Source organism: Tamandua tetradactyla, chromosome 13 (genome assembly GCF_023851605.1).
Source record: "Tamandua tetradactyla isolate mTamTet1 chromosome 13, mTamTet1.pri, whole genome shotgun sequence".
In the NCBI taxonomy this organism is placed as follows: domain Eukaryota; kingdom Metazoa; phylum Chordata; class Mammalia; order Pilosa; family Myrmecophagidae; genus Tamandua; species Tamandua tetradactyla.
The window spans coordinates 66,735,059-66,758,686 of record NC_135339.1 but is presented as its reverse complement, the minus strand read 5'-3'; positions in this window follow the sequence as shown (position 1 = coordinate 66,758,686).

Here is a 23,628-nt window from a genome sequence, read left to right as displayed (position 1 = left end):
CAGAAACCTCCTCAAACCCTGTGGCATCCAGGGGAATGCTTTGCCTTATCTCAAGTCAGGTCCTTGAAGGAAACTCTGACAAATTGTGTGTGCAGGTGAAGGCAGCCTCAGCAGTCACAACGCCCTCCCTCATCTTCCGGTCTCCATAACAACGTACATCCCAATATACCTAACAGGAGAGATGGAGGAGTCAGCTTGTAAACAGTACTTTTAACCTCCTGATCTAAGGTGTTTATACTTGGTCTGCTCTGATTCTTTACCTTCTCCTCGGTTTGCTGCTCTATACTCAGCAGGGGAAGGGGCCCAACACAGCCAATCCCTACCCTGGGAACTCAAATTCTAGGCACCAATACTGGGAAAAGAAGGAAGGCACACTAGGGTGCTTCTTCCCACCCTAATGATGAAGGGGCTTAGTCAGTCTCCTGGCAGAGGCAGCCAGAGGACCCTCCATATCCACTCACCCCTCTTAGAGACACAGTCCTGAGATTTATTCCTGCACACTGTCTCCAGGAATAAAGATTACGTTTTCTGGCCTCTTGAGGCAGCTAGGCTCTGATCACATGAAATGTAAGAAGAAATGTGGCATAAAACTTGCAATAAGTCTTTTTTTTTTAAAGAGAGGGTTTTCTCCTGTTCTTTCCCTTGAGCCCCTCTGCTGCCTGGTATTCTGACGTGATGGCAATAGAGGTCTAGAGCCAGTGTCCAATGGGCAGGAAGATGGTCCTGACACCTTTTGTCTCTTGCCCTCCCAGCTCCCTCCCACTGCCCAAACCCAGAAGGGAGCAGTACTGAGTGATGTGGGCCCTAGTGTAAGCTGCTAGGGGCTCAGAGAAGGGCAGAGAAGGAAAAGGGATAGACCTGGAAGGGTAGATGAAGAACAAGCAGTACATCTACTGCTTGCAGGTGAAGGCAATTGCTGATGCAGCCCTAAAGCACACAAGGTATGCAAAATGACTCCTCCCAGGAGAAGGAAATGAAGATGCTGCCCCTGCATAAAGGCTGAGACTGGAGGAGCTGGACGGGGAACCTTCAACCGAGGCAAGCTTCATCCCAGAAGACCCCAGAACCAGCCCCTCCTTAGGGGAAACCCAAGAGAGCTCACAACATTTTTGAGGGAAACCCCTTTTTAAAAATCCAATTCAGTATCCCACAGACCTTTAAGGTTGCAGCTAGTCTGTGTACAGACCACTGCTCTGTACTTGTTGATTTGTTTTCCATTGTTGTTTTCATGACATTTTATGTGCCTGTGTGTTGCTTCCTCAACCAGACAATCAAGGACCAGTCCAAGAACTACACCTTCTCTTGCCTATGTTTTATTTATTATTATATATATATATATATTTTTTTTTTTTTGGTAAATTGTGGTTTTATATATATGACTCAAAACTGCCCATTTTTTTGTTTTTTTTTTTTTCTTTTTTGGCATGGGCAGGCTCCAGGAATTGAACCCGGGTCTCTGGCACAGCAGGTGAGAATTCTGCCACTGAGCCACTGTTGAACTGCCCAAATTGCCGGCTTTAAGCATTGCATGCAGTGGTATTAACCACGTCCACAATGTTGTATTCCCAATACCACCATCTATTGTGAAAATTTCTCCATTACCCCAAATCAAAACTCTGCACAGATGAAGAAATAACTTCCCGTTTCCCCTTCCTCCCAGCCGCTGATAACCTCTCATTCATTTTCTGTATCTATGAATTTGCTTATTCTAGATATTTCTGATAAATGGAATCATATAATATTTGTCCTTTTGTTTCTGGCTTATTTCACTTAGCATACTATTTTTAAGGCTGATACGTGTTATAGCACATTAGAACGTCATTCTTTTTTATGACTGATGTTCTGTTGTACAGCTATATCACATTTCATTTATCTCATTCATCTGTTGATCCACACTTTTTATTTTCTCGTTTTGGCTATTGTGAATAATGCTGCTAGGAACATTGGTGTAAAAATATCTGATTGAATAGAATTTCTGGATCATATGATAATTTTATATTTAACATTTTGAGGAACTGCCAAACCATTTTTCACCACACTGTACTATTTATCATTCCCACCCACAATCCAAGGGCAATGCACTAAATTCTCCACATTCTCACTAACACTTATTTTCAATTTTTTTAAATAATAACTATCTATGGGCAGGCCACGGTGGCTCAGCAGGTAAGAATGCTTGCCTGCCATGCCCAAGGACCCAGGTTCGATTCCCGGTGCCTGCCCATGTAAGAAAATAATAATAATAATAATAATAATAATAATAATAACCATCTATTAGGTGTAAGGTGTTATCTCACTGTAGTTTTGATTAGCATTTATCCTAATGGCTAATGATGTTAAGCATTTTGTCATATACTTGTTAGCCATTCGTATATCTTCTCTGAAGAAATGTCTATTCAAGTCCTTTGCCTACTTTCTCATTGGGCTTTCTGTCTTTTTAATTGTTGAGTTGTAGGAGATCTTTATATATTCTGAATACTAAACGACTTTCTCCCATTTTTTAGGTTGTCTTGTTACTTTCTTGATAAAATTCTTTGACACAAAAAAGTTTCTAATTTTGATGAAGTCCAGTTTATCTGCTTTTTCCTTTTGTTGATTGTGCTTTTGATGTCACATCTAAGAATCCATTGGTGAATACCTGATTCTGAAGATTATTCCATTAAGTTTTCTTCTAAGAGTTTTAGCTCTTTTGTTTAGGTCATTGTGTGTCCATTTTGAGTTCATTTCTATTTATGGTATGAGGTAGGAGTTGATTTTCATTATTTTGCATGTTGGTATCCAGTTTCCCCAGCACCGTTTGCCTATGCTTTTGACAACAATACCAACAATCTATGATGACCTACTTTGGCAAGACACCAGGCAAGGTACCAAGCATATTAACAAGGGTGACCAAGATTCTTTCCTAGACTTCAAGGAACCAAGATTTTCAACTTAGGGAGGAAAACAGCCAAGAAAACAAATGTACTGACATAAGGCTATAACCCAGAAACAATGTGCTGATTCCAACAACAGCACTCAAGGCAGAGCTTCCTATTAAAGACTGCATTTGAATCAGACTTTGAAGGATGAGAAAGGTGGGAAGAATGTCTACAGCCAGGTGAGGGAAATAGCAAGTTCAAAGGCATGGCAGGATGAACGTTTCTGGTGTGTTTGGGGAATAGCTGGGAGCTCATGGAGTCCAGCACCTGGGCTGTATGTAGGGGCAGTGTTAATAAGGCAGGTTAGGGCTAGGAACAAAAGCTTTGTTAGCTGTTGGGGAAGGGGGGCAATGGGAAGCCACTGAAAGTATATGAGGGTGGAATGCCATAATCAGAGCTTTCTCTTGAGATCATTAAAGTGATGGCAGTGCAAAGGATGGATTAGGAGGCAGGATATTAAAAGCAGGAAGCCCAGTGAAGAGGTACTTGCAAGTTTGGCATGCGTTATATTGTGAACATTGAAGGCAATGCTGAGGACAGAGAGGGTCTCTGTTTGGAACTATGGTAGGAGATTGCTGTGCAGGATGTCCTGTAGAACCCAGGATTGGCCTTACGGGAACCAAGGTTGTTTTAGCAGGTAGTCAGTCAAGCTCGCCTTCCCAGGCTTCTCTCAGTTCACCTGGGATGTGGACTCTGAGTTAATCAGCTGGCCTAAAAAAAAAAAGAATCAGCTGGCCTTCTGTGGCCCACTGTGGCAGGGGTGAAATGACCCCACTGCAGAGGCTGAGGAGAGGCCAGGTGGGCTGAGGCCTGGATGGAAGGCAGAGAAGAACCACAGGGTGCCCTGGGAGGAAGAGCACAAGGACCAAGTCACAATCTCTATGGATTATTGACTCTAGATTTATACAAGCCTCTTCCCTTCTCCCAAAGACCAGCAAGGTGAGCAGTGATTGGATGGGCAAGGACACTGCTCTTGAAACCAGGCAGATCTGAAAACTCCTGCTATAAGAGAGTCCACCCACACTTCCCATCAGCAATTTGGGAGGGGCAGAAATAAGAAACTGAGCAATAGAAATGCAAATCAAAACCACAATGAGATATCATCTCACACCCACCAGAATGGCCATTATCAACAAAACAGAAAATGACAAGTGCTGGAGAGGATGTGGAGAAAGAGGCACACTTATCCACTGTTGGTGGGAATGTCAAATGGTGCAACCACTGTGGAAGGCAGTTTAGTGGCTCCTCAAAAAGCTGAATATAGAATTGCCATACGACCCAATAATACCATTGCTGGGAATCTACTCAGAGGACTTAAGGGCAAAGACACAAACGGACATTTGCACACCAATGTTTACAGCAGTGTTATTTACAATTGCAAAGAGATGGAAACAGCCAGAATGTCCATCAACAGACGAATGGCTAAACAAATTGTGGTATATGCATACGATGGAATATTATGCAGCTTTAAGACAAGATAAACTTATGAACCATGTAATAACATGGATGGACCTAGAGAACATTATGCTGAGTGAGACTAGCCAGAAACTAAAGGACAAATACTGTATGGTCTCACTGATATGAACCGACATTGGTGAATAAACTTGGAATATGTCATTGGTGGCGGAGACCATCAGGAGATGGAAATGGGGTAAGATGGTGGGTGATGGGAGCTGAAGGGATGCAGACTGTGCAACAGGACTGGATATAAAAACTCAGAAATGGACAGCACAATACTACCTAATTGTAATGTAATTATGTTAAAACATTGAATGAAGCTGCATGTGAGGTATAGTTTTTTTATTTTTATTTTTTCTCTCTATTATCGTTTTAGTTCTTTTTCTGTTGTCTTTTTATTTCTTTTTCTAAATCGATGCAAATGTACTAAGAAATGATGAATATGCAACTATGTGATGATATTAAGAATTACTGATTGTATATATAGAATGGAATGATTTCTAAATGTTTTCTTAGTTATTTTTTTAATTAATAAAAAAAAAAGAAAAAGAAACTGAGCAATAGCTCAGCATAGGCAATGTAAAGTATGTTTCTCTGCTCATCAGGAGGCTAGACCTATTATAATTAAAATGGAAAAGCTACAAGTTCTCTACCAGAAAAGGAGGTGCTAGCACTTTCTCCGTTTCCACCCCCCACCCCCCAACTTTGAATAGGACTCCACACAATGAAGATGACTCCCCCCCATGCTCAGCATGCCCTAACCCATGACTAGCAACTCAGGCAGGTCCAGACCCACATCTCACGGTTGTGGAAAGATGGCTGAGAATTGAGGATGAACAGAAGGGTGTGGGGTCTGAAAAACAGGGCCAGCTGCAGACCCCTGCAGGCTATTCTCCACACAAGGGCACCTGCTGGGCAAGCTGCCTCTTTCTCATTCACATAAAGGCTCCATGCAAAGTAATTTATCAGTTAACCCTGATAAGACAAAGGCTTTGAATGGCAGGATGAAGGTCTTCAAAAATCATCTGCTGTTCCTGATGCCCAAAGTCAAATATCTCTATTATTTGCTGTGCTAGCAAACATTATTTGCCCATGCAGTTCCCACGCATGGCAGTTGTCAGTTACAGACTTGCACTCATTTGTGTGACTGTTACATCATATGTATCTGTCTCCTCCCCTAGATCATACTCTTCATGAGAGCAGGGGGCAAAGGGGGTTCTCTGGTGCCTGGGAAAGTCCTTGACACATAGTAGATGCTCAATAAAGAGTATGAAAACCACTGCCCGTGCTGTGTGTCACCCCAAGCCCCTCTCCCTATGCTGGGCTTCGGTTCCCCGACCAAATGCAGCATTTGGAGAGCTGCTGTGGGTTAGAAGTGGGAGGACATCTGAACCTACAGGAGAAATCCCCCCCACCCCCCTCTTTCCTGGGCACCATTATGCTCAGGCACCTCCAGATTTTAAAGAGAGTACATTGAGGGAAACTCTCAAGGCGTGGGTGGAAATTCAATTATGCTCCCTCACCTCTTGTGTCCCATCCTGTCTGCCACCAGTAATGCAATAAGCCAGCCAAGGAACCCTATGACAGAATGATGGAAAGGCCCAATTTCCTAAAAGACATATAAGTCGGACTCCTTGTCTGAAAGCCACACTCCTCGCATGCACGCACAGACATTATTTTAGGCTACAGACTTACTCACAGAAGTCAGCCATAGGAAACAAATATGGGTAAAATGTGCTGCTTTTCAAAGTATCCCAGTTTCCTTTCCTTCCCATAAAAGCTATCATCATCAAGACTGGCTTAAGAGAAGATTTGGGGGAAGACGCTTCTGTCTCCCCCATCTCCCTTCAGTCTTCCATTTGGGAAGAAACACCACCTCTTCAAGCTACTTCTCAATGTTTCACTCTTTCTAAAACAACCATGGCCACCCATAGTGACAACTAAGAGCACTTGGCCTTCTGCATTTTTCAATGTACATTTTAGGTTAACAACTGTATTAATCAACTGTTACTGTATTACAAACAACCTCAAAATCTCAGAGGCATGCAACAATAGGCATTGATTTTTCACTCACAAGATTGCACATCAGGGGGTCTCTGCTTCAGGCTTGAGTTGGCTGGGTCAGCTCTGTTCCACGTGTTTCTCATCCCCCTCCTGGGGCCATGGTGGGGGTCAGGTGATAGTGAAAGTACAAGAGGGCAAGTCAGCCATACGAGCACATCCTAAGCCTCTATTTGCATTGTGTCTGCTAACATCTCATTAGCCAAAGAAAGTCACACGGCCGAACCCAAAATAACCCACCTCTGTGTAAGCAAATGCAATGTGAGGTGGCACCGGGTTTGGATAGAGAGAGGTGTAGACCTCCCCCACCGTCAGTTATCAGCTATTCACCCTTTGGAACCAAGTCAAGAAGCATTTACCAAATTCCCACCCTATACAAGGCACTATGGGATACTAAATTGAATTAGATCCAATCCCTGCCCCCAAGGAATTTACAATGTGATAAGGGAAACACATGGGTCCAAAAGGGGGTAGGTGATAGTAAAGAGCCTAGAGGAGGAAAGGGAGCCATACATTCTGTCAGTGTCAAGGATTATTTCTCAGGGTGGAGGATATCTGAGGTATGAGAAGGAATTTAACAGCAGTGAAGGAAGGACGCTTAGCTCGCCAACCAAGGGAGAAAGATCCAAGCTCAGTGTTGGTGTCCAATTTTGTGCTCTTTGTTGTAAACCGCTTTCATAACACTGAATGAGGGGGAATCAGAAGGTGCTGGGTTCCCAATGTGATAAAATGAAAAGGCTTCAGAGGTCACCCAGTCCAAGCTTGTGTTAATCTGCTAAGGCCTGGGGACCCAAAGATGGCAAGACTGCCTTCAGACTGAGTTGTCCTTTCACCACCCAGAATAGATAAAAAACATTTACACGTGTGCATGTGAGTGTTTGGTGAGTGTGGGAGCTCAGCAGGGTTAGTGAGCAGCCGCAGCACCGCACACGAGAGCGAGGACAGCACCACCAAGGCGGCCTCTGCCAGGGGTCTGCACTCTGCTCCTTTCCCAGGAAGACCACCTGAATTCTCACAGGCTCAGTTGTCTGCAGGGGAATTTCTCTAAAAGCCTCCAGCCCCCAAGGGGTTCGGATGAACCCTGAAATCCCTCTGAGAACTTGGAAATTAGGAGCAAGATTGCTTCTTCAGAACTGTCTTTTCTCAATCACTTTGGGGAAACCAAGGCAGCAGAGTGGACCCCTTCTCTCACTGATGATCCAACCTAACAAATGCTCAAGGACACTTAGAGGTTATCATGGCACAGGAATTCTCAGCGTGGAGTCTAGGAGTGGTCATCAGTGGTCTGTAAACACCCAGAAATGATATATACAATGGGAGTTTTCATGAATACAGTGGTGGAACAAGAGTTTACAACTTCATTATGTTCATATTTTCAATACAACTATGACTGCCCAAGAGGTTAAAAAAAGTGGTCCACTCATTCCTTCATTTGTCTATTTATTCAACCAATAGTTATTGATACCGACAATAGAGAGACAGAGGGGACACAGGGACGATGAGACACCACCCCAGCCTTTGGGTAGGACAATCCATTCCATTCAAGGCTCTTCCAAGAAGCCTAAAAACAGCTCAGCTAAATTTTAAACCCTCTCAAAATCTGGGCCCGTCCCTCCACCCTAGATTATTTCTCACAATAATCAAATGCTCTCCCCACCGTCCCTTCCTTGCCTTCAACAAATATTTAACAAGCACCCCCTCTGTGCAAAGCCCTGGGCCTGTATCTTGCTTAATTGGTTGAGCCTGGTTTTGGACTGGGCCAATTCTAAGGCTGTTAATTTCTATGGAAAAATAAAATAAATCCTTAAATCCCTTCTTCACTCCTCTCCTCCCTTCTTCCCGCCACCTACCCTGCCCCAGCCAGGGAAAGCTTTGTTTTCTCCTTGAAGAAGCCATAATGACGACTCCCCCTATGTTTATGGTTTATGGGAGAGAATTGCCATGGTTACAGGCCCTGTTCTGCCTCCATTTGAGGACCAGAGGGAGATGCAGGAAAGCGCCAAGCAGCAGCTCCTGGGGCCGTGGCGCCCGGAATCGTCATAAAAAAAAAAATGTTCACATCAGAGGAGAAATTGCTTCTCAAATAGCAAAGGGAAAACGCCAGGTTTGATGAGATTGTTACACAGAATCTTGGCTGGGTTGTTTCTCCCTCACTCCCCCCTCCCCCACCCCATTATTATTTAAGGTTGTATTAAATCATACAAAGGGAGGAGAGACAAAATGCAGCTCCATGTTTGTAGTTCTGGCAGAAGGCCCAGGCTCGCTGCTGGCCCTGCATCCCAGGCTCTTCATCTCCAGCACTTGGAGCATCCACTGCCAGGCTGCACATCTCCCTGCACATCCTGCCTGAGGACCAGCCCAGAGCTAACAAAATCGGCCCCACTCCAGCTCCCTGAGGCTCACAGGCAATTTTAAGAGAGGACTAAGCCAGGCTTCTAGTCCCACCTCTGCTCCTGGCCAGCTGTGTGTCCTTGGGCAGGTCTCTTTGCCTCTCTGAACTGTGACTTCCCTTTCTTTAAAACAAGAAATACTATCAAAATACAAAAATAAAACAGAAACTTCAAGTATTGGAAAGGAAATGGAGAAATAGGGACATTCATTTACTGCTGGTGGGAATTTAGGATGGTGTAGCCACTGTGGAAGACACTTTGGAAGTTTCTCAAGAAGCCAAGTATAGAACTGTCATATGATCCAGCAATCCCACTACTAGGTATATATCCAGAAGAACCGAAAGCAGGACAAGAAACAGATATTTGCATGCTGATGTTCACAGCAGCATCATTCATGATTGCCAAAAGATGTAAGTAACTGAAGTAGCCATCAACTGACAAATGGACAAACTGTGGCATATAATGGAATAGTATTCAGCTGTAAGAAGAGCTGAAGCCCCAATTCATGTGACAACATGGATGAACCTGGAGGGCATTATGTTGAGTGAAATAAACCAGACACCAAAGGACAAATACTGTATGGTCTCTGTGGTAGTTAAGATTCAGTTGTCAACTTGGCCAGGTGAAAGCACCTCGTTCTGTTGCTGTGGACATGAGCCAATGGTACATGAACCTCATCTGTTGCTGATTACATCTGTAGTCGGCTAGGAGGCATGCCTGCTGTGATGAATGATGTTTGACTAAATTGGCTGGCGCTTAAATGAGAGAGCGCAACGTAGCACAGCCCAAGCAGCTCAGCACACCTCATCTCAGCACTCGCAGCTCAGCCCAGGCCTTTGGAGATGCAGAAAGAAATCACCCCTGGGAAAGTTGTTGGAACCCAGAGGCCTGGAGAGAAGGCCAGCAGAGACCACTCTTTCTTCCCACATAAGAAAGAACCTCAGTGGAAAGTTAGCTGCCTTTTCTCTGAAGAACTAACAAAATAAATCCCCTTTTATTAAAAGCCAATCCGTTTCTGGTGTGTTGCATTTCAGCAGCTAGCAAACTAGAACAGTCTCACTAACATGAAATAATTAAATGAGCAAACTCTGAAAGCTAAAATCTAGAATGTAGGTTACCAGGAGATAGAATGAGGATAGAGAATGGGGAGTATAAACGTATAATAATGTTGTTTGAAAATGGACAGAGGTGATAATAGCGCATTATTGTGAATGTAATTAACAGCAGTTGAAAGGGGAAGTTTAGGGTCATAATGTCGCTAGGAGGAAAGCTAGAGGATGAAACATGGGACTGTATAACATAATGAACCCTGTGGTGGACAATGACTGTGGTTAATTGAACCTATACGAATGTTCTTACATGATCCAGAACAAATGTACATCACTATGACAAGCTGTTAATAATAGGGTGGCATAAGGGGGGAAAAAAACCTAATGCAAGTTATGGAATATAGTTAACAGTAATATTGTAATATTCTCTGAACAATTGTAGCACAGGTACCACACCAACGCCGTGTCAATGATGGGTATAGGGGTTTCCTTTTGGAGTAAATGAAAATGTTCTAAAATTTATTGTTGTGATGAATGCAGAGCTCTGTGATTATACTGAGAGCCACTGGTTGGACAATTTGGAAGGACTGCATGGTGTGTGACTAAAATTGTTTAAAAAAATTTTTTTTTAATAAAACAAAAGGGCATAGCTAACCATCCTGAAAGCAAAGCAGTGGCATTCTGTGATTAAGGGTCAGGCTGCCTAAGGTCAGATCCTCTAACTAGTTGTGCAGCCCTAGGCAAGGTACTTACTTTTCTCTGCCTCAGTTCCCTTACCTGCAAAACAGGAATGATGATATCCCTTGCTTCAAGGAGTTGTGAGAATAAACAAAGCCGTCTATGGAAAGAACTCGAAGTGTGGCTGGGCATGGCTAAGGCAGATGATCCGGAAATGGGTGTGGTCATCTCTATAACTCTTGACATGTTATGAGGGTCCCTGTTCTTTCAGAAATTCAGAAATTTCTGCATTTTTTTTCCAGCGGGGAAAAAAAAGTGAAATCTGGCCATCAGCAAATGGACCTTGCTGGGCTACCAAGTGGCAGAAGAGACTGTTGGGATTACAACAAAACAATTTTCTCGACTTTCTCCCTTCTTCTTTTGTTCCTGACCCTCTCTCTGAATGGGGTTACCCCAATGGAACTTCTGGGGGAGGCTAGCCTGAGGGGGAGGTGTGACCAGGCCTGAGGGGGCACTCACCTGGTGTCCATTCCGGGCAGGAGGGCAGAGTTTAGGGAGACCCGGATTCCCTCACTTCAAGCTCCGAAAAGTAGAGATGTCTTTGGGGTGCTTCTTGAAGAGGCAAACCAAGAGCTAACTAGGAGGGGTCTTTGTGAGGGGTCACCACAGACTGCAGGTGAACAAAACAGATTGTGTTTGCTAATAACAATGGATACCATTCATTACAGCATAAGCACTCGGAGCCAGGTGTGATGCTAATGAAGCACTGTTTGCTCCATCTCATTCCATTCCCTTGTTGCCCTCTGAAGAACACACTGTCACTCTCCCTGTTTTGCTGGTGGAGCCTCTTGCCGAGCCTAGTCCTGACCCTGGAACTGGCCCTGGCACTTAGCCTCTCCATTCACAGTCTCCAAACACGAGGCAGACAGGTCAGCATTCAAAGCGCTTTGGGCCTTGAACTCCAGAAGACCAACTCCAAACCATCTGCTCTCTCTTATCACCATTCTGTTCCGTGTTGTTTGGTTGTTATCCCTGAGAATTTACGAAAGTAAAGTTTTAACATCCTGCCTTGCCTCTGCTGTGCTGAAAGGAATCACAGAGGAGTCCATTGGCCAAGGTGGAGGCAGTAGCTGTAACAGGGGCAGGGATGAGGCTGGAGAATTTGGAAAGAGAGGAGGCAAGGCCCGCCTGCTCCACCCCACAGGGAGACCCTTCACCCAGAGACGGCTTTGGGAGAATCAGGCTTTAGTGCATTCCCAGAGGGTAGATTCCTTCACACAGGCCTGTGGGTAAATTGGTGTAATCAGCCCTGTGACCATCTGAACATCCCCAGGGGGATACGGAGGGACTTGGGGCAACCACAGTCCTGGGTGCCATCTACCATGGAGCCTTTTATTGACACTGTGCTAGGCACTGTTAAGTGATTCACATGCATTATAACATCTTATCCTCACAACCACCTGAGGAGATGAATGCTCTGGTTATTCCCATTATATGGATAAGAAAGGAACCTTAGAGAAGTGAAGTACCCTGCCCAAGTTCCCAAAGCTGGAAAGTGGCAAAATGAGGATTTCACCTCAGGTCTGACTGAGTCCAGAAACCAAAGCCTTCTCTCTGTGCCCCAGGCTCTCTCCTCAAGGCAGACTGTGAGAAGAACTGTCATAAAAGCACAAGGCAGGTTTGTCTCTTAGCCATTAGAATATGTTGCCTCTCTGCAAGGACAGAACAGCTGACAAAACCCTGTGGAGCAGCCCTCTAAGAGAGGGTCAAGGGAAGGGATGGGTGAAGGCTGGAAGCATGGTAGAAACTCACAGATGAAGACATCCCTGTGGCTGCTGGGGAATGAGCAGAGGAGAAGGAATTCTTGGGGTGTGGGGGGAGGGACAACCTGAGCAAAGGCAGAGAGATGGGAATGTGTGAGGACGGAGCAGAGAGGGGAGTCTGGGGAGGCTCTCCTGAGTGATGTGTTAGAGGAAGACCCTTCCTGTGGGCTGTGAGGAGACACTGGAGGACTGCTGGTTGGGTCTGTGATATACTTTAGGGTCAAGAGGGGCCTGGGAAACTGAGTACTCGATTCCCCGGCTTGTCCCTACAGAGGTGCTCTGGGAAATAGAACAATGCAGCCAGGATTGGGGAGCCTGAGTCTTCACACCCCCACTTACTCCCAGGACCCCACTCAGAAGGAAAAGTAATTTTCCATGTTAATATATCTGAGTCCCAAACCTGCTGACTCGTGAAAACACCGTACTAGTGATTTGTCTCCTCTTGCTAAGACAGAGGCCTCGTTGTTTTAAGTTATGCACACAGCAGAGGGGCTCGCTCTCTTCTGGAAACAGGTTGGGCTGGTCACAAGGACCAGAGAAAACCTAAAAGAAGCCCTGAGGGGTTCCCTGGTCCCAAGAAAGCATTGCCTAGTAGGACCACCCATAGCACTCTGGTCCAGAGGTCTCGGGGTAACAAAGAACTCCTTAGAGGCCCTTGTTCTCCAAGGACTTGGCCAGGTGGAGCCAGCCCAAAAGAAAAGCCTGGGCTCATTGTCAACAGTCAATAGAATAACATCTGGAACCTTCAGCTCATCTGCCTATGAAGCCAAGGTCACCTGTATCCTGGGAGACATCTTAGGAGAGTGCTTTAGTTTGTAAGTTGCTCGAAGCAGATACTATGAAATGGTCCAGCTTAAGCAGTGGGAATTTATTCACTTATGGTTAGAGTCCAGGAAAATGTCCAAATCAAGTCGTCTTCAAGGCAATGATTTCTTCCTGAGGACAGGTTGCGGTGATTCTTGACTCTTCTGCCAAATGGCAAGGCACATGGTGGCATCTGCTGGTCTTTCCCTTCTCTTAAGAGTTGAATTGCTTTGAGCTTCTTTCTTCCATGACTTTCTTTTATAATTAGAAAAAGTTGATTTCTAAGAATTGTGTTCTTAAAAATTCACAAGCATGTGAAAACTAAACTTTACATGGACGTTCTAGAAAGCAACAGGGTTAAATGTTGAAACATTATTATCTTTGAGTAAGAGTACTGTAGTGGGGTTCTCTAGAGAAACAGAACCAACAGGAGGTATCTGTAAATATTATGAAATTTTTTATAGGAATTGTCTCATGTGACTGTGGGGATAGGCAAGTACAAATTCCATAGGCAGGCCACAAGCTGGGAACTCTGGTGAAGGTTTTCAATGAATTCCCCAGGAGAAGCTGTCTGGCTGAAGTAGTAATGGAAATTCTCTCTTCTGACTGCTGAAATCACCACTTCTCCTTTTAAAGGCTTCCACTGATTGAAGGAGACATGTCTCATTGTTGAAAGCAATCTCTTCAGTTGATTGTAGTTGTAAGCAACCATAAATGCAATCAACTTACTGATGACATAAGTCCATGAAATATCCTCACAGTAACAATCAGCCCAGGGTTTACTTGACCAAACAACTGGGCACCAAAATCTAGCCAGGTTGACACAAGAATTTAACATCACAGCCTTCCATGGAGGAGTCAGCTGTGACCAGGGACATGTCTTACATTTTAAAAGGCCTTGCTTATCCTCAGAGAGCAATAGAAATCATAAATATCTCCACTCACCCCAATTTTCTGTTTTGCCAGAAAATGGAGGATGCTAAGTCATGGATGATAGAAACTGCTCAGATAAGAAACAGCTCAGAAATGGAAACAGTTCATAGAGGAACAAATGTTTATTCAGTACCAATGTACGTCAAAAGGAAGACATTTGCACAAGGGATAATGGAAATGCCCTCCCAGGTACCCCTACCAGAAAGGAAGAACAGTAGAAAGAGCAAGTGCTTCGAAGTCATTGAGTATGCAGGCTTTAGGCATTAGGCATGTTATTAAACCCCTTGCCATGCCTCCATGACTTCATCTGTAAAACAGGAAGATATTAACAATCGTAGGAGAAACTCAATAAACTTTGGTTTTCTCCCTTCATATTTCTCCTTCATCCCGTTTTCTGAAATCTTTCAAGCTCACCTCTCCCTTCTTGATTCATGAGCTGATTACCTTCTGTGGCCTCCTAGTACTACTTACTGTCTATACACATCTAAGCATGCCATCAAATATTTTCATATACTGCATTATACAGTTTTCAGAGTGGATGTGCTATCTCCTCAATTAGGGGGAGTCTCTTGGGACAGAGCTATCTTTACACCTGTAATTGATTTGATCCCCCTCTGGAATCTGGCACGGGGCTGGCACAGGATGAGAGTTCAAGCAAGACTTATTTAACCAACTAGCCATAAAGATGGAAGACACCTAAGGAACAGAAAACTCTGTTGGACTGACCACATAAAGACTGGTTCAATGTGTCCTGAGGGTAAGCCTGTCCATCACCCTACACATACAGGTGCTGGATGGATGGATGGATGGATGGATGGATGGATGGATGGATGCATGTACAGGTAATGGATGGTGTACTAGTTTGCTAGTTGCTGGAATGCAATATACCAGAAACAGAATGGCTTTTAAAAGGGGGAATTTAATAAGTTGCTAGTTTACAGTTCTAAGGCCATGAAAATGTCCCGATTAAAGCAAGGATATAGAAACATCCAATCTAAGGCATTCAGGGAAAGAGACCTTGGTTCCAGAAGGCCAATGAAGTTCAGGGTTTCTCTCTCAACTGGAAAGGCATATGGTGAACATGGCAGCATCTGCTAGCTTTCTCTCCCAGCTTCTTGTTTCATGACACTCTCCCAGGGACGTTTTCCTTCTGCATCTCTAAAGGTCTCTGGCTGGTGGACTCTGTGATTCTCAAAGCTATGCCATGGCTCACTCATGGCTCTGCAAGGGACTCTCCAAAATGTTTCCTCTTTTAAAGGATTCCAGTAAACTAATCAAGACCGACATGGAATGGGTGGAATCACAACTCCATGGAAGTCATCTAATTAAAAGTTAACACCCCCAATTGGGTGGTTCACATCTCCATGGAGATAACCTAATCAAGTTTCCAACTTATAGTACTGAATACAGATTTTTAAAAAGTGGTTGTTCCCACAATATTGGAACAAGATTAAAACATGGCTTTTTTAGGGTACATAAATCCTTTCAAACCAGCACAGATAGATAGATGGATGGATGGAGTGGCCTTATCCTGAAGAGATCTCTCTGGCCCTTTAGTACCATCATGTCTGTCATGAGTAAATAACTTCTTTGCTCCTCTAAGGTTCAGTCACTGAACCTACATCTGCAGGTTTCAGGGACAGGCTGGTAAGTTATCTCACTAACTTATAATGTGTACATAAATAATATAAAAACAAGTCAGTGTCACATTCAAATATTTCTGTGGGTGCCACCAGTCTAATTAAAGACATTTCTGGCAGACATTTGACAGCCTGTCCCACTGAACCCCCTCTGAGCCCCAAATAGGTCATACCAGGCCTAGAGCATACTGCCCCATACCCAGTCAGTGACCTCCTTCCCTGACTACCCTGGAGACACAAACACTTCATACAAGTTCAGTGAGAGACAGCTCAATGCCAACATTTTCCAAGGGACTTGGTTATGAAAGCCATGTAGAAAAATAGGTTGTAACCTTGAAGAAATGTCAGAACATCCCTGGACATCCCTCTAGAACTTCCTTCCACACCCTCAAATCAGTCCAGATAACTCCCATCCTCTGGGAAGCCTTGCCTGGTTTTTCAGCCCTCATTCATCAGTTCTCCCTCAAAAGGCTAGAGCCTTTTGTCTACTCTATGAGAGAAGGTAATACCATCTTATCCCTTTTGCTTGTATTTCAGCCTCAGTCCAACAGAAAAAGGCATCTCTTACTAGTTCTCGCCAAAGACATGGAGTTACCGGTGAGAGTCTAAAACATTCTCTAGGCCACATTTTATTCATGGGAAAAGTACTTGGACTTGAAGGCACAAAACTATGCTCCATTTCCTCATTTGTCTCCTGAAGCAGGGTAGGCCTAGGTTGTAGGCCTGAAGCTTATGCAATATGGGGGCCCATGATTAGAAAAAATACAAATTTACAAGTAAAAAATTAGACACATGGTTGGAAGGAGCCCATGCAAGCAAGGGGCCCTGAAGGCTGAACCTACTAGCTTAAGGTAAAAGCATCTCTTTCAATGCCATCCTGACAAAGGGTGGAAAACAAGTGGAACAAATAAGGTATCAGTGGCTGAGAGAGTTCAAATAGAGTCAAAAGTCTACTCTGGACTTACGCATGTGTCAGTTAGACATTGCCAGACTGTCTTACTAAACCCAACCAAAACTATTCCTGCCAATCCTAAAGAATACCTTGGGCAATATATAGGATTCTACAAAGGTTCCATGACTAGGGTAAATCTCTAAACCTACAAACTCCAGATGGGCCCCTGGACTAGATAAGTCCTGAAATGCAGAGAGGGCAGCCCTTCCAGAACATCAACTAGTTCTATCCCCTTATTCCATATAATCATCCCCTTTCAACATGAAAAATTTAGAATGGCTATACCCCAAATACCTCTAAGAGTGGGAGAAAGATCAAAGATGACAGTGAATTATACAAAGAACATCAAGTTTAACAAGTGAGTATGAGTGCTGAATCGTTATACTAATATTTCTTTTAGCCTCCAATACCTTAGAGTAGCTAGAAATAAAAACCTAAAATTGTGGAATTGTAACCCATACCAAATTCTTAAATCTGCTCTATAATTATTTGTTGTGATGTACTTTGAAATTTATTGCTTTTATGTATATATGTTATTTAAAGAGAAGGAGTGTAACCAAGAAGATAGGATTTAACAAATGAGTATGACTGCTGAATCATTATATTGATAGTTCTGTTGGTCTCCAGTGTCTTGGAGCACCTAGAAGAAAAGACAAAAAAAATTGTGAAACTGTAACCCATACCAAACTTTAAATTCTATTCCATAACTGCTTGTTATAATGTACTTGGAACTGTACTGCTTTCTTTGTATTTATGTTATATTTCACAATAAAAATAACATTTAAAAAAAAAAAAAGCGTCTCTTTCCAGAACTTAGATGTAGCATGCTCGTGTCCACTTCCTGCTCCTGGACAAGGAAAAGTCTGCATTCAGGATGGGCCTGGGCCACCCTGTGAGAAGCATCATTTCCAGCCTCCTTTAAGTAAGGCCATCCTTCTAGATGCAAGTCTGAACTGATTCTCTGTTCCAGCACCTTATTCAGGTAGCTCATAAAATAACTGGGAAAGGAGTCTGCTTCCCTGATGTTCTGATTTTAAGGATGAGATGGTTTTAAGTCCACAGAGGCATCAAGGCCCAAGGAACTTGTACCTGCAAAACTTACCTGAGCTACCCAACTAATAGCATTATTTTGTACAGCTCCATTGGCAAAGGAAGAAAAGTTCAGGGAGCTTAGAAGTCATTATTCCTATCCTCACAACAAGAAAATGCTGAGCAAACTGAATACCAATGATTTTTCTTGACTGTATCAAAGAACTAATGTTGAGGAATTGGGGCAGAGCAAGATGGCTGTGTGGTGAGTTGTGGAATTTGGTCCATCCTCTAGGGAGGCTGGTGAACAGCTGGGAACTGTATGGAGCAACTGTTTCAGAGACTTCAGTGACAGCTTGCACATTGTGTACTGACCGGGAACAGTGGAACAACTGAGATCCCACTCAGAACTGGAGCCCTTCCCCCCACTGGCATGGCAAGCCAATACCCTAAGGGAATAAGAGCCTCTCCTTGGCCTGCCAGGAGCAGCTAACCTGCTGGGTACTGTGAATAGCCAGGCACTGAAAATAGCTTCTCCCCTCCCCCCTGTGCCATCTTGTCCAGCTGCAGACAGGGAGAGGTGGGACTGAGGGGAAGAGGTGGCTCAAGAGTGCCATCTACTAATCCTGGAAGATGGCAGCACAGTGAAGTGTGGAATTTAGTTCATCCTCCAGAGCATCTAGTAAAAACCAAGAACAGTACACAACAACTGCTGGGGAAACATCAGTGACTGGACATACAGCATACACCAATGTAGACCAGGTGAAATGGCTGAGATTCCCACACAGAACTGTAAGTCCCCTCAGCCATGGAGGCCAGCACCCCTCTGCCATGGGCATTATAAGCTGTCTCCCCAAGAGGGAACAGAAATAGGCTTTACGAGTTGTAAGGGCTTTGTTTAATCAAGCTTCGATTACAAAATTAATTAACAAATCCTGACTACTGAAAACAGGGCCCCAGCACAGATAAACATGGAATAAGCACTAAAGAATCTAGGAGTTTTTGCCTGGCAGAGAAGGGGCAGACTGATGAAAAAGAAAAACAGACTTTTATAGTTGGACAGCACAAAATACTGGGAAAGGACAGGACTCCAAGAAAAAGGAGCACATAGAACCTGGAGATACATTGGCCCATGTGCCAACTCAATTTCCTGATTCGCAAACTAGAGGAGCAGGGTCCAGCGCTGAAAGGCTCTTTTGCTTTTTTTTTCTTAGCTCATTAGATAGAACTGTAAGCACTTTCAGGCTCCAGCACTGCCCTAGGTGGAATTAAAGTATGTCTGAGTGACAAAGTAACTAGTTAGATGAAAGAGGTTAGTTCCAAAGGGGCATAACTTCTCCAAGAAAATGGTGGGTGGGGTGGGGCCCAGTTCAAGTGGAATCCCTCCTTCAAGATATTCAGGCCTCACACACCCAGCAGCGAGAGTATTCCAAAGTTAAAGGAGCCACAACATCTTTTGCTGGTGGGACCCGCAGAAAGACAAGCACCACATACTGGGCAGGATAAGAAAAAACAGAGCCCAGAGACTTCACAGGAAAGTCTTTCAACCTGCTGGGTCCGACACTCAGGGAAATCTGATTAAATGCCCAGGCGCCAGCAAAAAATAACAAATCACACCAGGAAAATTGAAGATATGGCCCAGTCAAAGGAACAAACCAATTGCTTAAATGAGATACAGGAGCTGAGATAACTAATTCTGAATATACAAACAGAAATGGAAAATCTCTTCAAAAACCAAATCAATAAATTGAGGGAGGACATGAAGAAGGCATGGGATGAACAAAAAGAAGAAATCGAAAGTCTGAAAAAACAAATCACAGAACTTATGGGAATGAAAGATACAGTAGAAGAGATGAAAAAAACAATGGAAACCTACAATGGTAGATTTCAAGAGACAGGGGCTAGAATTAGTGAACTGAAGGATGGAACATCTGAAATCCAAAAAGAAACAGAAACTATAAGGAAAAGAATGGAATAAATTTGAGCAGGGGCTCAGGGAATTGAACGATAATATGAAGTGCACAAATATACATGTTGTGGGTGTCCCAGAAGGAGAAGAGAAGGGAAAAGGAGGAGAAAAACTAATGGAAGAAATTATCACTGAAAATTTCCCAACTCTTATGAAAGACCTAAAATTACAGATCCAAGAAGTGCAGCACACCCCAAGGAGAATAGATCCAAATAGGCGTTCTCCAAGACACTTACTAGTTAGACTGTCAGAGGTCAAAGAGAAAGAGAGGATCTTGAAAGCAGCAAGAGAAAAACAATCCATCACATGCAAGGGAAACCCAATAAGACTATGTGTAGATTTCTCAGCAGAAACCATGGAGGCTAGAAGACAGTGGGATGATATATTTAAATTACTAAAAGAGAAAAACTGCCAACCAAGACTTCTATACCCAGCAAAATTGTCCTTCAAAAATGAGGGAGAAATTAAAACATTTTCAGACAAAAGACACTGAGAGAATTTGTGACCAAGAGACCAGCTCTGCAAGAAATACTAAAGGGAGCACTAGAGACAGATACGAAAAGACAGAAGAGAGAGGTATGGAGAAAAGTGTAGAAAGAAGGAAAATCAGATATGATGTATATACTACAAAAGGCAAAATGGTAGAGGAAAGTATTACCCAAACAGTAATAACACTAAATGTTAATGGACTGAATTCCCCAATCAAAAGACATAGACTGGCAGAATGGATTAAAAAACAGGATCCTTCTATATGCTGTCTACAGGAAACACATCTTAGACCCAAAGATAAACATAGGTTGAAAGTGAAAGGTTGGGAAAAGATATTTCATGCAAATAACAACCAGAAAAGAGCAGGAGTAGCTATACTAATATCCAACAAATTAGACTTCAAATGTAAAACAGTTAAAAGAGACAAAGAAGGATACTATCTACTAATAAAAGGAACAATTAAACAAGAAGACATAACAATCATAAATATTTACACACCGAATCAGAATGCCCCAAAATATGTGAGGAATACACTGCAATTACTGAAAAGGGAAATAGACACATGTACCATAATAGCTGGAGACTTCAATTCGCCACTCTCATCAATGGACAGAACATCTAGACAGAGGATCAATAAAGAAACAGAGAATTTGAATATTACAGTAAATGACATAACTTAACAGACATTTATAGGACATTAGACCCCACAACAGCAGGATACACCTTTTTCTCAAGTGCTCATGGATCATTCTCAAAGATAGACCATATGCTGGGTCACAAAGCAAGTCTCAACAAATTTAAAAAGATTGAAATCATACACAACACTTTCTCGGATCATAAAGGAATGAAGTTGGAAATCAATAATAGGCAGTGTGCCAGAAAATTCACAAATACGTGGAGGCTCAACAACACACTCTTAAACAACCAGTGGGTCAAGGAAGAAATTACAAGAGAAATTAGTAAATATCTCGAGGTGAATGAAAATGAAAACACAACATATCAAAACCTATGGGACGCAGCAAAGGCAGTGCTAAGAGGGAAATTTATTGCCCTAAATGCCTATATCAGAAAAGAAGAAAGGGCAAAAATTCGGGAATTAACTGTCCACTTGGAAGAACTGGAGAAAGAACAGCAAACTAACCCCAAAGCAAGCAAAAGGAAAGAAATAACAAAGATTAGAGCACAAATAAATGAAATTGAGAACATGAAAACAATAGAGAAAATCAATAAGACCAAAAGTTGGTTCTATGAGAAAATCAACAAGATTGATGGGCCCTTAGCAAAACTGACAAAAAGAAGAAGAGAGAGGATGCAAATAAATAAGATCAGAAATGGAAGAGGAGAGATAACCACTGACCTCACAGAAATAAAGGAGGTAATAACAGGATACTATGAACAACTTTACGCTAATAAATACAACAATGTAGATGAAATGGACAAGTTCCTAGAAAGGCATGAACAACCAACTTTGACTCAAGAAGACATAGATGACCACAACAAACCAAACACAAGTAAAGAAATTGAATCGGTCATTCAAAAGCTTCCCAGAAAAAAAAGTCCAGGACCAGATGGCTTCACATGTGAATTCTACCAAACATTCAAGAAAGAATTAGTACCAACTCTGCTCAAACTCTTCAAAAAAATTGAAGTGGAGGGAAAGCTACCTAATTCATTCTATGAAGCCAACATCACCCTCATACCAAAACCAGGCAAAGATATTACAAAAAGAGAAAACTACAGACCAATCTCTCTAATGAATATAGACGCAAAAATCCTCAACAAAATTCTAGCAAATCAAATCCAGCAACACATTAAAAGAATTATACATCATGACCAAGTAGGATTCATCCCAGGTATGCAAAGATGGTTCAACATAAGAATATCAATTAATGTAATACACCATATCAACAAATCAAAGCAGAAAAATCACATGATCATCTCAATTGATGCAGAGAAGGCATTCGACAAGATTCAACATCCTTTCCTGTTGAAAACACTTCAAAGGATAGGAATACAAGGGAACTTCCTTAAAATGATAGAGGGAATATATGAAAACCCCACAGCTAATATCATCCTCAATGGGGAAAAATTGAAAACTTTCCCCCTAAGATCAGGAACAAAACAAGGATGTCCATTATCACCACTATTATTCAACATCGTGTTGGAGGTTCTAGCCAGAGCAATTAGACAAGAAAAAGAAATACAAGGCATCAAAATTGGAAAGGAAGAAGTAAAACTATCACTGTTATAGACGATATGATGCCATATGTCAAAAACCCAGAAAAATCCACAACAAAACTACTAGAGCTAATAAATGAGTACAGCAAAGTAGCAGGTTACAAGATCAACATTCAAAAATCTGTAGCATTTCTATACACTAGCAATGAACAAGCTGAGGGGGATATCAAGAAACGAATTCCATTTACAATTGCAGCTAAAAGAATAAAATTCTTAGGAATAAATTTAACTAAAGAGACAAAAGACCTATACAAAGAAAACTACAAAAAACTGTTAAAAGAAATCACAGAAGACCTAAATAGATGGAAGGGCATACCGTGTTCATGGATTGGAAGAATAAATATAGTTAAGATGTCAATTCTACCTAAATTGATTTACAGATTCAACGCAATACCAATCAAAATCCCAACAAATTATTTTTCAGAAATAGAAAAACCAATAAGCAAATTTATCTGGAAGGGTAAGGTGCCCCAAATTGCTAAAAGTATCTTGAGGAAAAAAAAAGCGAAGCTGGAGGTCTCACGCTGCCGGACTTTAAGGCATATTATGAAGCCACAGTGGTCAAAACAGCATGGTACTGGCATAAAGATAGATATATCGACAAATGGAATTGAATAGAGTGCTCAGATATAGACCCTCTCATCTATGGACATTTGATCTTTGATAAGGCAGTCAAGCCAACTCACCTGGGACAGAACAGTCTCTTCAATAAATGGTGCCTAGAGAACTGGATATCCATATGCAAAAGAATGAAAGAGGACCCGTATCTCACACCCTATACAAAAGTTTACTCAAAATGGATCAAAGATCTAAACATTAGGTCTAAGACCATAAAACAGTTAGAGGAAAATGTAGGGAGATATCTTATGAATCTTACAATTTGAGACAGTTTTATGGACCTTAAACCTAAAGCAAGAGCACTGAAGAAGGAAATAAGTAAATGGGAGCTCCTCAAAATTAAACACTTTTGTGCATCAAAGAGCTTCATCAAGAAAGTAGAAAGACAGCCTACACAATGGGAGATAATATTTGGAAACGACATATCAGGTAAAGGTCTAGTATCCAGAATTTATAAAGAGATTGTTCAGCTCAACAACAAAAAGACAGCCAACCCAATTACAAAATGGGAAAAAGATTTGAACAGACACCTCTAAGAAGAGGAAATACAAATGGCCAAAAGGCACACGAAGAGATGCT